This window comes from Muntiacus reevesi, chromosome 20 (assembly GCF_963930625.1).
Source record: "Muntiacus reevesi chromosome 20, mMunRee1.1, whole genome shotgun sequence".
Lineage (NCBI taxonomy): Eukaryota > Metazoa > Chordata > Mammalia > Artiodactyla > Cervidae > Muntiacus > Muntiacus reevesi.
The window spans coordinates 32,124,934-32,139,152 of NC_089268.1; the positions used below are offsets into that span (position 1 = coordinate 32,124,934).

The 14,219-nt window shown below is 39.1% G+C and overlaps 5 non-coding genes across 5 annotated transcripts; all 5 read left to right on the forward strand.

The window, feature by feature from the left end:
- Positions 1–589: 589 nt before the first annotated feature.
- TRNAA-AGC (transfer RNA alanine (anticodon AGC)) lies at positions 590–662 on the forward strand. The gene has a single exon. It is a non-coding gene; the product is annotated as a tRNA-Ala (tRNA).
- A 1,518-nt stretch (positions 663–2,180) lies between these two features.
- Positions 2,181–2,253, forward strand: TRNAM-CAU (transfer RNA methionine (anticodon CAU)). Its single transcript has one exon. It is a non-coding gene; the product is annotated as a tRNA-Met (tRNA).
- Positions 2,254–7,601: 5,348 nt separating this feature from the next.
- TRNAM-CAU (transfer RNA methionine (anticodon CAU)) lies at positions 7,602–7,674 on the forward strand. The gene has a single exon. It is a non-coding gene; the product is annotated as a tRNA-Met (tRNA).
- Positions 7,675–10,267: 2,593 nt separating this feature from the next.
- On the forward strand, positions 10,268–10,340 carry TRNAA-AGC (transfer RNA alanine (anticodon AGC)). The gene has a single exon. It is a non-coding gene; the product is annotated as a tRNA-Ala (tRNA).
- A 1,997-nt stretch (positions 10,341–12,337) lies between these two features.
- On the forward strand, positions 12,338–12,410 carry TRNAM-CAU (transfer RNA methionine (anticodon CAU)). Its single transcript has one exon. It is a non-coding gene; the product is annotated as a tRNA-Met (tRNA).
- Positions 12,411–14,219: the final 1,809 nt, after the last annotated feature.

Sequence of the window (14,219 nt, forward strand, 5' to 3'; positions counted from 1 at the left end):
ATAATGTAAATATGTAACTTTTCAAGACCTGCCTCAGTAAGAATCCCATAAATATTCCAGAAATAAAGCAATGTGTAAGTTTCAGTAGTGTAGTGGTTATCACACTTGCCTAACATGTGGGAGGCCCTTGGTTCAAAAAACTGAACAGAAACAATTGCTCCCTTGTACCTTCTACTATCTGGGAAAACTCAGCCCTCTGCCTCTGCTAAAGGGAACCAGTGATCATCTCACTTCTGTTACTTTGCTGTTTTAGTTTCATGTTTAAGAAACATGTTATCAATCTGAGATAGTCTGGCCGCATTAGCCCACTGTTCTGGGTGAGTCTTCCCAAATGGGATGTGGTCTCTTCTGTCGGGAAAACCTGAAACCCATAGTTTTTTGGCCAGATTTTGTCACAGTGATTTTCTTTTCTCCTTGGCAGAGGAATAGGTACCAACTGCTCTCTTGCCTTGGAGGATCCTTGAGAAGATGGACCCTTAGTCCAGCTTAAAGACCTTGACATTTCCTGAAGTTCTGGCAGCCTGGAAAAATGAATAATGACGTGGATACAGTCCACTGAAAAATGGAAGGAAAAAATGCATGTGGATGTGGGGAATTAGCTCAAGTGGTAGAGCGCTCGCTTAGCATGTGAGAGGTAGTGGGATCGATGCCCACATTCTCCAGTTTTTAATCTTTCATCTGAGGAACTGCAAATCTTCTAAATTGTAGAAAGAAAGGAAAAAAATCAGACACTTTGGACCCTTCCCTGGGCAAGGGCAAAATAGGACAGCCTTGGCTCTATTGGTCTTCAGTATGTACATCTCTCATTAATGATAAATCTAGTAGATAATAAAAATCAACAAAAAAATAAACACCACCATACATCAATGGATCGAACTGACCTTATATAGCAAAATCACAATGAAGTTCTACCAAAGAGTTGAGGGAAAAGCAAGATCATATCAAAAATAAAAAATCAAGAATGGTCAGATTGAAGCAAAGAGACATTTTGGAAGCAAACATTTTTTTTTTTTTTTTTTTTTGGAAGCAAACATTTTTAAAAGTATTATTTAGTTGTGAGTGCCAGGGAAGACTGGAAGTAGTGAAACCAGAAGACTGTCCCTTGTCAATATACATACTTACAACATACATACTCCAGAGGTCTGGGTGGTCAGATTTCTTCTGAATCAACTGGGCCTACTGCAGTGTCAAGCACAGAGCAGCTCCCCAGTAAATATGGGGAGCTGACTGAATGGAAAGGAAGTGATAGATTTAAGAGCGTTTCACAAGAAAAATAGTATTTGCCAGGACAGTGAGTGTGGATTTTGAAGATGGAGAATGAGCCAAAATTGACTTGGAAGTCTACGTCCAGAACACCAGCACAGAAGAGGTTAGGAATTAGAGTTTGGATGAATGAGTTATTTTGGAGACCAGCCAGTGAGACCCTCAGCTGCAGCAGAAAAATAAAATCACAATTTGGAATTTAAAAATCTGTTTCTCAATTCATGCTTTGCTACTTAGCAGCTCTGGGACCTCAACTTTTCTGAGTCTCCATTATATCTGAAAAACGTAAATTATGATGCATACATCTGTTGCTGAAGTTCAATTTGATTGTATAAAATCATCTCCACAAATCCCTTAGTATAATTATAAGGCTGAAACAAATGAGAAGGTTTTGAATTAAGTTCAGTTTGTGTTTTTTTGTAAGGAGAATATCTCCGGGCATGTAGATTCAACTGGAGACATGAGTGAGACAAAGAAGTATGGAGTGCAGGCAAATTTGAGGAGTATTCATTCACTTAGTCAGTCAGTGAACTGTTAATAGTATTAACTGGGTACTTCTTAAATTTCTTTCGAATATAAGATACCAAGGAAAGTGTAAGAGTGACCGAGATCTCTGAAGGAGGCAACAGGCAGATCATTAGATCACAAGAGGGAAAAAGAGCAGCAAAAGACCAGTACAATTGTTACTGGGCCAGTGCAAATGGTACTGCGGGCCAGAGGGTCCTGTTGTTGGGTATATTCTGGAAAGGTATGGACTCCACCATTTCTGGATGTGGAACCCTCCAGGGCCAGCACTGGTTTAAATGGAATGATTTGCAAGTGGCATGGTTACATTCTTTAAAAGTTGGAACCTGATGGACATGCCTGGAAAGTACTATTAAATATTTTACCTTCAATGCCAGAATCCCTGACTATCTGCCCTCTTAGCGCAGTAGGCAGCGCGTCAGTCTCATAATCTGAAGGTCCTGAGTTCAATCCTCAGAGAGGGCAGGTGTTTTATATTTGTTGCTCAGCCTTGTCCAACTCTTTGCCACCCCATGGACAGTGGCACTCCAGGCTTCCCTGTCCTTCACTATCTCCCAGGCTTCCCTGTCTTTCACCATCTCCCAGAGCTTGCTCAAACTCATGTCTATTGAGTTGGTGATGCCATCCAACCATCTCATCCTCTATCATCCCCTTCTCCCACCTTCAACCTTTCCCAGCATCAGGGTCTATTCCAATGAGTCAGTACTTCACATCAGGTGGCCAAAATATTAAAGTTTCAGCACCAGCATCAGTCCTTCCAATGAATATTCAGGACTGATTTCCTTTAGAATTGATTAGTTTGATCTCCTTGCAGCCCAAGGGACTCTCAAGAGTTCTCCAACACCACAGTTCAAAAGCATCAATTTTTTGGCACTCAGCTTTCTTTATGGTCCAACTCTCACATCCATACATGACTACTGGATAAACCATAGCTTTGACAAGAAAGACCTTTGTCAGCAATGCAATGTTTCTGCTTTGTAATATTCTGTCTAGGTTTGTCATAGTTTTTCTTCCATGGAGCAAGCATCTTTTAATTTTGTGGCTGCATTCACCATCTGCAGTGATTTTGGAGCCCAAGAAAATAAAGTCTCTCACTGTTTCCATTGTTTCCCCATCTATTTGCCATGAAGAGATGGGACCAGATGCCATGATCTTCAGTTTTTGAATATTGAATTTTAAACCAGCTTTTTCACTCTCCTCTTTCACCCTCATCAAGAGGCTGTTCAGTTCCTCTTCAATTTCTGCCATAAGGGTGGTATCATCTGCATATCTGAGGTTATTGATATTTCTCCCAGCAATCTTGACTCCAGCTTGAGCTTCATCCAACCCAGCATTTGGCATGATGTACTCTGCACATAAGTTAAATAAGCAAGGTGACAATACAAAGCCTTGACGTATTCTTTTCCCAATTTGGAACCAGTTGGTTGTTCCATGTCCAGTTCTAGCCATTGCTTCCTCACCTGCATACAGGTTTCTCAGGAGGTAGGTAAGGTGGTATTCCCATCTCTTTAAGAATTTCCCACAGTTTGTTGTGATCCACACAGTTAAAGGCATAGTCAATGAAGCAGAAGTAAACGTTTTTCTGGGACTCTCTTGCTTTTTCTATGATCCAACGGATGTTGGTAATTTAATCTTTGGTTCCTCTGCCTTTTCTAAATTCAGCTTGTAGATCTGGAAGTTCTTGGTTCAGGTACTGTTGAAGCTTAGCTTGGATCATTTTGAGTATGACCCTGCTAGCATGTGAAATGAGTACAGTCTGTGGTAGTTTGAACATTCATTGCCTTTCTTTGGGATTGGGATGAAAACTGACTTTTTCTAGTCCTGTGGCCACTGCTGAGTTTTCCAAATCTGCTGGCATACTGAGTGCAGCACCTTTAACACCATCATCTTTTAACAGCATCATCACTCTTCATCTGTACTGCTCAATGCCCATATTTTTTCCTTCACTGTAACATGCTCTTGTGTCTTATTTCCAATGACTCTTATCTGTAATATTTTGTACTTTTTTTATTGCTGTATTATATGGTGTAGATATATAATTTCTCACGACATGCCTCAGTAACAATGGGAAAATATCTTAAAATAGAACAAAGCATGAATTTCCCTAATGTAGTGGTCATCACGCTTACCTAACACGTGAGAGGTCCTTGGCTGGAAACCGAACAGAAAAGCTGTGTTTTTTGCCTTCCACCATCTGGGGAAAATCAGTTCACCTTCTCCCCTAAAAGGAATCAGTGATCATCGCACTCCTGTTGGTCTGTCATTTTCATCTCATTTTTAAGAAATGGATCATCATCCTAAGGTAGTCCTGTTGTAAAGCTGGCTGTTCTGGGTGAGTCCTCCCAATTGGGACATTTTCACTTCTATCTCAGAAAGTCTGAAACGTGAAATTTGGGGCAGTGAATGTTTCCCATGGCTCCTCCTCACCCCTTTTCCTTAGAGGAGGAATAGGTACCAATCTCACTTTTGCTTCGGGTCGTCTTTGGGAAGATGTGCCCTTAGTAGTCCTGGTTTCAAGCGAATAATGGAGATGGTACTCTGAAACACTGGGGGAAAGAGCTTGATAAAGGTGGGGAATTAGCTCAAGTGGAAGAGCGCTTGCTTAGCATGCGAGAAGCAGTGGGATTGATACCCACATTCACCAGCTTTTAAGAAGCACTGGCAAAAAAATATACATCCAAATTGCAACTTCAGACCTGAAAAAAGAATGTGTAGATAGAACAATAGCAAATACGCAATCCAAATGACAAAGAGGCAAGTGTACTTTAAAAAATGGACAGAACTTCAGGGACAAACAGGAAAATAGCAAAGTGCTTACATTCACATCAGTGGAGACCCAGTAGAGGAAGAAGGGAAACAATGGGGGGTGGGATTGGTTACTCAAATTTGGCAAAAGACATAAACCAGAATAAAAACATACAGCAACCCTAAAGCAGGATAAAATCAAATAAACCCAGAGGCAGACAGATGACAATTAAACTGCTTGAAACTAGAAAGGGGGGGGGGGGAGGAAATTGCTCTAAAAGTACCAGAAGAAAATGAAATGGAAACTGCAATCTGAATGATTGTTAATTTCTCATCAGAAACTGTAAGAACCATAACAAAATAAGAAAAGACCTGTCAATCTGATAGCTAAATATAGCAAAAATACCCTTCAGACAGACATAAAGTTTACCTTAACTGAGTGACTCCATTACTAATGGAAGTTCTAGAAAAGAGTAATGCTGTGAGACAAGAAAATGATACTAGGAGGAAATATATAGGATAGTATAAATGAAGAAAGTTAACCAAAATTTCAGAAACAGAAACTCGTTTGAAATTAAATAGCCCATATTGGAGGTTTACTAGGACTGCAGCCTGCGAAACACAGATTTAAGAAGCACAAGAGTTGTGTTCCATTGGACTACAAAATGAAGGAAGCTTAGTAAAGGGAAAAAACTGCAAGGCCACACAGTGACATAAGTTGTTTGTCTAGCATTGTAATTGATGCTAACAAGAAGAAAGTTTACTAAGCAAGAATTGGTTAGAGTGTGCAATGGTTACTTAGTTACAAGGGGGAACCTTGAGACTACAAGTTTGCAGCTGGTGGATGTTGTTCCGACTGTGGCTGGTGGTGGCCCTGGGTTTGGTACAGTGATATAGGGACTGGTCCAAGGCCAGATCCTCAATGGCCATCCTCCCCAATTTTGTATGCCTGAACTGTGATTACTCCCTTATGATTTCAATTTGTCACTGGAACCATAGAAGAGAAGGAAATAACTGGGAAAGCATAATAGATTTTTATGTTCCTCTTTAATTCTTTAAAGTATGTTTGATGCTTGAAAGTGAAAATCATTACATTGTCTGATGGAATTTTCATTGTATCTATATGAAGGGGTTGTGGTAAAGAGACTAAATGGTGGTGAGGTTTCTATACACAACTTGAATGGTAATTTATTGATTCTAAGTATACTGTGAATTATTAAGGATGTATATGGTAATCAATACACCACCTACTAAAAATGTTTAAATGAATCAAGTAAGGGTAGGGAGGAAGAGGAGCAGAGAAAAACAAGAAACAAAGGAAACAAGCTATTAGTAAATTATTTAGTAAATCTAAAAGCAAACTTACTAGTAATAATATTATTTGAGTTATTATAGTCAGCAATTTATTTTTAATGCATTCTAACAATCCAGATATATCAAATAAAATCAGTTTGTCACAATACATTAAAAATATATATGATGATTAGAAGGAATTCACTTCAAATACAGTTAGTTGTGAGATGAAAAGCTGTACTCAAGATTAAAAGTTACATAGGAGATTGAAAGCAAAGAATAGGAAAACAGACCTCATGCAAACATTTAATAAAAAAAATAAAGTAGATATATTACTATAAGACTAAGTGGATTTCAAAGCAGAGAAAAATTCCAGGTATTGCTTTGAGAAGCTATACAATTATAAGATGTCAATTCACTAATAAAACAACTATCCTAAATGTGTATGCCCCTGACCACAGAGCTTCAAAACCCATAAGCAATAGCTAATGAAACTGAAAAGAAATATAGAAAAGTCCTCAGTTATTGTTGAAGATGTCAACAATCTTCTCTCTTTAATTGATAGATCTAGTAGATAACAAATTGGAAAATACAGTGCGGAACTTAACACTATCCACCACTGAATCTAAATGACCTTATTAAGTAAAACTGCACAGTCAGTAGAAAGAAGGATCAAAGAGTTGAGAGAAAAGCAAAATTATATCAAAACAAAGACACCAAAAATTGTCAGTGAGAAGCAGAAAAGTAGTATTTCAGAAAGAGTTATTTCGTTGTAAATGCCAGGGAGACTGAAAGTGGTGAAACTGGAAGTGGATCATTCCTTTTCCATATTTATCCTTCCTATTCCTGAGGCCTGGAGTAATCAGATTCCCTCTCAGTCCCCTGAACCTGCTACAGTGCCTAACACTGTAGCTCCACAACAATAATGCGCTGAATGAATGGAAAGGAAGTGATAGATTCAAAAAAGCTGCACAAGAATAATGTTTAGTATTTGGCAGATCATTTGATATGGGTTTTGAAGGACTTGGAAGTCTAAGCCCAAAAGTCCAGCACAGAAGTTGGGAATTAGATAGTGGGTGTGAGCTGGAGTAGAGATAGAACTCACAATTTGGAATCTAATAATTTCTCTCAATTCATACTTTGCTGTTTAACAGAGATATTACTCAACTTCTCTCAGCCATCATTTTGTCTGGAAAGTACAAAATATGATACATAGGTTTATTACCTAAATTCAAGTGGACTATATGAAATAATCTCCATAAATCTCTTCGTATGAATTAGTATGTAAGGCTGAAAAAACAAGGTAGCTTTTTGTCAGTTTGTGGTTTTTGCAGGAAGAATGTCTCTAGCCATGTAGGTACGAATGGAGATGTGGAGTAAGACAGAGAAGTCCAGACTTGAGGACTATTGATTCAGTCAGTGAACTAATATTAACTAGGCAATTCCTATGTTTCTTTCACCAATAAGATCATGGAAAATGTAAGATCAGCTGAAATTTCTGAGAGCAGGAAAAAGCACACCTTTGGAATACAAGGCTAAGAAGACAGCATATTAATTGTCACTAGCCATGCAGCCCAGATAATCTTATTTTTTGGGTGTATACTGGAAAGGCTTGGACTGCATCATTCCTAGCGTGGAATCAATCCATTGGATTTGTCATTGGTTTATTGGAACGATTTTCAAGTATTTATTAAAAACTAGGAACTGATAAAAGTGTGGGTGGTTGGAAAATACTATTTCCTCTCTACTTTCAATAGGTACTATTCCCACTATCTGCCCTCTTAGCGCAGTAGGCAGCGCGTCAGTCTCATAATCTGAAGGTCCTGAGTTCGAGCCTCAGAGAGGGCAGATCATACTTTTTGGCCTGGCTAAAGTTTTATGTTGCAGGAAAAACCCAACAGCAACTAAAATTAGGTGGGCACCAGCAAAACATTTGAAAAATGACTGAATATTTGCTTAGAAGGTTGAAATTAGATTTTAAGTTTGTTGCAATTCCCAGTAACTTCAGTAAAATCATTGGTGAAGAAGTTTAGATTCACCAGAAAGATCTCAGATCAAAAAGAGAGTTAGAACATGGGAATTAGGTTAAATGTTACAAAGCCTTCTTTGCACTCAGAGCTAGTGGGAAAGATACTTGTTTCCACTAGTTATGCTCTATCATTCCTTCTCCACAGGACCTGAGTCCTCAGAGGTTCTTTCCTGAACCCAACTTCAGGAAATATTGGATTTCTTTTTAAAATGATGATTTATAAATTTCTGGTTCTTTTCTTATTTCACCCAGAAGAGAGCACAGACTTGGTCTTTGACCAATAATACTCTTTGTCGCAAACAGCTGGACTCAACTGAGTGACTAAGCATGCACGCACCCACTTTCTCATTATGCTACAATAAGGAAAAAAAAAATGTGCTGTGAAGGGAGCGAGCATGGTCTGTACTGGAGTATGCTGGCCTTTCCTTCTCAACATTCATGACTTTTGGCTAGTGGGAGAGTGGACCTCCCATCCTTGTAAATAGAATCTGGTGAAAAGAGGGCTATTTTGTAATCGACATTTATGGGACCTATTGACTTGGGGAAAGAGAGAAGTCTCTTCAGGGACATTTAAAGAGACAAGATGGACAACAGAACTTGTGGGTCTGAGGACTGAGTGGCCTGGGTCTAAGAGGGAACCACAAAGATCCAGACTGTCAAAAACAAAATAAAAAAGATGTGAAGTCAGGGGAATTCTTAGAGCAAACTCATGAACAAGAATAGGAGTAGGGTCTTTGGGTAGTTCTTCGTTATGGAAGTTTCTTACCCATCCATTTCATCCCAACCATCATAGTACCTGTAATGACAGTCCAGATTAACACCTTCAGAAATATCTTCAGGAATTGAAACAATCTGGTGATATTTGACTTCCACATATAGAACCCCAAATAGAACTTTTCCTCTTTGCACAGGCAGCTAAAATGTTTTAAATGAGGCAGGAGGGATTCCAGCAGGTAATACAGGAAATATATTTAACAGCATTAATGATCAGATCCTGATGAAGTCCCAAAACAGGAAGGAACGTTAAAGAGGACCATGATTCTACCATTCAGAACTGTGAACAGCCCTTGCACTTTGCTTTTCACTGAAAGACTTCCCTCTCCTTTAACCTGATCTTAAGCTTCTTCAGACACAAAGAATCCTATGGATGATGCCCTTGGAGGCTCTGTGAAAGGGTGGTCCTTCAGCAAGCCCACCATTTGGTTAGGCCTTTGGCACCACAGTCTTGAAATGAGCTGGAAATTTTCTTACATTTTGACTTTTCTGTGGGCATTTGGTAACTAGGCTTTGTCTGGGTTTCCCTACTGCACACGGAGGACTTCTCTTCACCTCTCAGATCCTAACTAATATAGCTTCTCATTTTGAATCAGATTTAGTAATATGCCTACTTCTTGGCACTCAGACCCTAAGTCAAATGTTCCTTTGCTTCTGAGACTCCCCCCTCCCTAGCTAATGCCTCTTATCATGATTTCAATCTGTCCATCAACTTATGCCACCTTCCTTATAAGCACTGTGTTTTAGAAATTGTCTTATGAATTTTCAACTAAATTTCCTCTCCTCTAGAATATAAGGATCTTTAGGCTCAAATCATTGTGTCCTCATTGCCTGGAGTTAAGGCATAAACATGGCTTCGGCCTTGAAATGGAAGTATTAGGTAAGGATAGGAAATAGGTAGATCAAATTAATAAATTATTTTATTAACTTCCAAAATGTTACTCTCTGGTTCTGTCCATTTATTTTGCTCTTTCGTTATGCCTTACTCGATGTTTTAAATTTTATTGATGAATGGCAGTTTATACAACTTGAAATTTTCCCATACAGAATTTTCTGCTTTCTAATTAGTGAACTGAACTGAATTAGTGAATAACAAAAAAAGATGTAAGGGAACACAGATATTTAGGACTACTGTTACAAAAGTCACAACAGACAGCAGTTTAGTGTTAGTCACTCAATTGTGTCCGACTCTGTGACCCACCAGGCTCTTCTGTCCATGGGATTCACCAGGCAGAATACTGGAGTCGGTGGCCATTCCCTTCTCCAGGATAACAGTTTAAAGTTGTGTGAAAAGTAGAACAAATTAAAAGACTATTTCCTTTTGCATGTATTTTCTTTCAACCATTTTTTTCTACATGGGTTCTTAGTTTCTGGTTTCTCTTCAGTCAACAGTGAAACCCCAGAATGTTGCCCCTGTCTCTTCTTTTTCCCATGGTGACTTTCTCCTCCTTTCCTCAGGAGAGGAATAGATACCAATCACACTATTGCCTTAGGCATCTTTGAGAAGATGTGCCCTTAGTTCAGTCCTGGTTTCACTTTAAGGACCTTGATATTTTCTGAAGTTGAGGCAGCTCAGAAGAGGAAATAAAGTGGAGATGGTACTCTGAAAAGCTAGAGGAAAACGATAATCATGAGGGTGGGGAATTAGCTCAAGTGGTAGAGCGCTCGCTTAGCATGTGAGAGGTAGTGGGATCGATGCCCACATTCTCCAGTTTTGGCTCCTTCAACAAGAAGCTCCAGCTGACAACCACAAATCTTGCAACCTATACAAAAAAAGGATAAAACACACATTGCACTCTCCTCTGGGCAAGGACGAGACCAGCTCTACTGTCCTTTTGGTATATATATCTACTATCAACCTATAATCTGCTTTCTGTTTGTTCAGAATAGCTTGTCATCTCAAGGAATATGCCCAAATGTTCTCTTTATTCCTGTTTCTTCCTGCAACTTGGCTGCAAGGCTGCCTAATCCTGAGAAGCGTAGGGCAGAGCAGGGTCAATATGGAAACAGACACCCCAGAGTATTAATCAAAAAACAGCTGAAGTGTATATATTAATATCAGACAAAGTAGATTTCGAATTTCCAGTTATTAAGTGAGAAGTTACATAATTATAAGGTGTTAGCTTACCAATGAAACAAACTATCCTGTGTGTATATGTCCCTGATCACTGAACTTCAAAATTCATGAACTGAAACTGATAAACTTGGAAGGAAAAATAGAGAAACCCACAGTTATCATCATAGGTGTCAAAACTTCTCTTTCATTAATGATACATCTAGTAGTTAACTAAACTACACCATTCACCAGTGGATCTAATTGACCCGATAGAGCAAAATCACAATATAGAAGGGTGGAAAGAAGAGCCAAAGAGTTGAGAGAAAAGCAAGATCATATCAAAACTAAAAAATCAAGAATGAAGCAGAGGGACATCATGAACATATATTTTTAAAGTCATTATTTAGCTGTAAATGCCAGGAAGACTCAAAGTGGTGAATCTGGAAAAGGATTGTCCCTTGTACATATACATCCTTCTAGCTCCAGATGTCTGGGTGATCAGATTCCTTCTGAAATACCTGAAGCTACTGCAGTGCCAGGCACATAGCAGCTCCCCAATGAATATGAGCTGACTGAATGGAAAGGAAGTGATAGATTCAAGAGAGCTTCACAAAATAGTGTTCAGATTTGCCAATATTATTCAGTGGAAGTGGATTTTGAAGGAAGAGAATGAGCCAAAGTTTGACTTGGAAGTCTAAGCCTGAAACGCCAGCAGAGAGGAAATTGGGAATTACAGTGTGTATGAATGAGCTATTGTGGAGAAGAATGTACAGTGAGATTACCAGCTGGAGCAGAAAAAAATAACATAATTTGGAATTAAATAATCTGCTTCTCAATTCAGACTTTACAGCTTAGCAGACACATTACTTAACTTCTCTCAGTTGCCAACATATGTGGGAAATACAAATTATGACACCTAGTTGTCAAAATTCAATTGGAATATATGAAATAATCTTCATAAATCTCTTAATCTAATTAATAGCCCAAAAGGCGTAAGAAAAACAGGGAGCTTTTCTGTTAAGTCTCTCTGTAGTTTTTTGGTTTTTGGTTTTTTTTCCAGTCTGTGGTTTTTGTAGAAAGTGCATGAACACTGTCCTGTTCATGCAAGTGGAGATGTAGAGTGAGACAAGGACATATGGAGTTTAGACAAATTTGAGAAGTATTCATTCACTCAGTCAGTGAAATAATATTAACTGGGTATCTCCTAAGTTTCTTTTGAATATAAAGAAAGTGCAAGAGTGAGACCCACTCCAGTGTTCTTGCCTGGAGAATCCCAGGGACGGGGGAGCCTGTGAGCTGCCGTCTCCGGGGTCGCACAGAGTCGGACACGACTGAAGCGACTTAGAAAGAGCAAGAGTGAGATCTCTGAGGGAGAGAAGAGGCCAGTCACTGGAACACAAGAGAGGAAAAGAGCCGCGAAAGTCAGGATTGTTCCTGGTCTTGCTGGCCAGAGTGTCCAACTGATGTATGTATACCGTAGAGGTGTGGACGCCATCATTTCAGAGGGTAGAATCCGCCGGGTGCAGCACTGTCTTATATGGAATGGTTTTCAAAGAACATTGGTTACATTTTTTAAAAGCTGGAAACTGATAGATGTGCCGGAAAAATATCATTTCATATTTTAATGAGAATGTAAAAACATTAACTCGTCTGCCTTCTTAGCGCAGTAGGCAGCGCGTCAGTCTCATAATCTGAAGGTCCTGAGTTCGAGCCTCAGAGAGGGCAGCTTGTTTTTCCCTCTGCAGTCGAACTAATCTAATGTTAACTCTGCTAAAAAGAAAACGTATACAGGCTGCACCAAAATCAAACCGAAAGGAACAAACAAAAAATCAACATAAAATAACCCTAGGAGTTAGTGAGATACAGGGAAGCCTGGGGTGCTGCAATTCAAGGCGTCGCAAAGCGTCAGACACAATTGAGGGACTGAACAACGAAGTAAAATGATCAAATGCTGCCAGATAAGTATTTGATAAAGGATCCATTATTTGCTCAGGAGTGTAATACTAGATTTCAAGTCTGTTGCACTCCCCAGTAACTTCAGTAAAATCACAGATGAAGTAATGTAGACCACATCACAATGATATTTTTGTGCCTTCTCCATCTGATAGAAGACTGCTCTTTCACATTGGTGCTCTAAAGGACGCCCAATGGCAATTAAGGAATGGAAGATGTAAAATTATGAAACAAATAATTCTTGTTTACACCACTATTCTGGGTGCAGTGAATCAGGAGTGAATAAAATCTCCAAATTTCCTTCCTTGTGGAGCTACATCCCTCCATCTTTCACGTCTTTTAGAGTGGCAGGATGCAGGGAGCTTGAAGATTTAACTAATGTGGTTTGTGAGGGTTCTTACACTTTATCTCTAACATTCTGTGAGCTTGGAGGCTGGAGGGAGAAAGCGGAGACAGAGGTCACTTCCGGCCTGCTGACAGTGTAGACGGTGTAGTAGCCTTTTCAGGATAATCAAATATCTTGAAACTACTTTATTCTTTGGGGACCAGAGACAATATGGTGACATATGTGATTATGGATTGTGGGATTCCAACTTTGCCCAGTTGATTTTCCTTTAAAATGTGAAAGAGAAATGATACTCTGTTTTACTTCTTATACACATTACCAAGATGATACTCAGAGTTGGATTTCTGAAGGTTAGCTTGTCCAGAGCTTCCTTCCTGCAGATTTGACCTTGCTGTTGCTTCCACTTAAAGGTTCAAGGAAGGGAGGCACCTTCAGGGAAGGTGCTGCAAAAAGCACCATGCTAGTTACTGCTATTTGCTGCCTCTCTGACCCTTTGAGAGATGAATGACCACCACTGGGGACTTGGAATACCGAATACAAAAGAATGAAGAGAAATGAAAAAAACTCCTTTTTCAGCACTGGGTGCTAAAAATTATACTACATGTTTATTAATCTTATGCAAGTTGTTTGATTTAGCTTTGCAGTTCATCCAAATATCATTATTCCCATTTTACAGAGAAAATTGAAGCTTAAAATAGTTGAACCATCTTTTTTTTCAGTTCGTGTGGCTCTCTGGAGCAAAACCAGAAGCACAAAGCTGATTTTTTTTTTTTTCTATATTAAAATGTAGCCTTTTCCTTTAACCCTGCACTTAGTCTTTTCCTCCAGACCAATTCATTTATTAATTCACTATTATTACAAATGAGAGGATTTAATCTTCCATGCATCAGATATTAATTCACAATCACTTGTGTTTACCCCGCAGATTCAAGTATTCTACACGCTTTGACTCTTTCTTCTCCTTCAAATCTCTACACCCAGTATCTTGATATGTGCTTAAATACTGTAGATCCTTCCCGCACAGCTCTCCAGAATCTTTCTCTTTCCTCTCATGAACCTATGCCTTTGTCCATTCTGTGTTTATGAAGGATGTATTCCGAGCCAGCTAGTGTACTAGGCCACAGGTACAGAAGGACTCTTGCTATTATTAATCTCAGAGCTTAAAGAATAAACCTCAATCCTTTAAGATCTTACAACTTCTTTTTCTTTCTAATTCTATTTTCTCCATTTCCTAC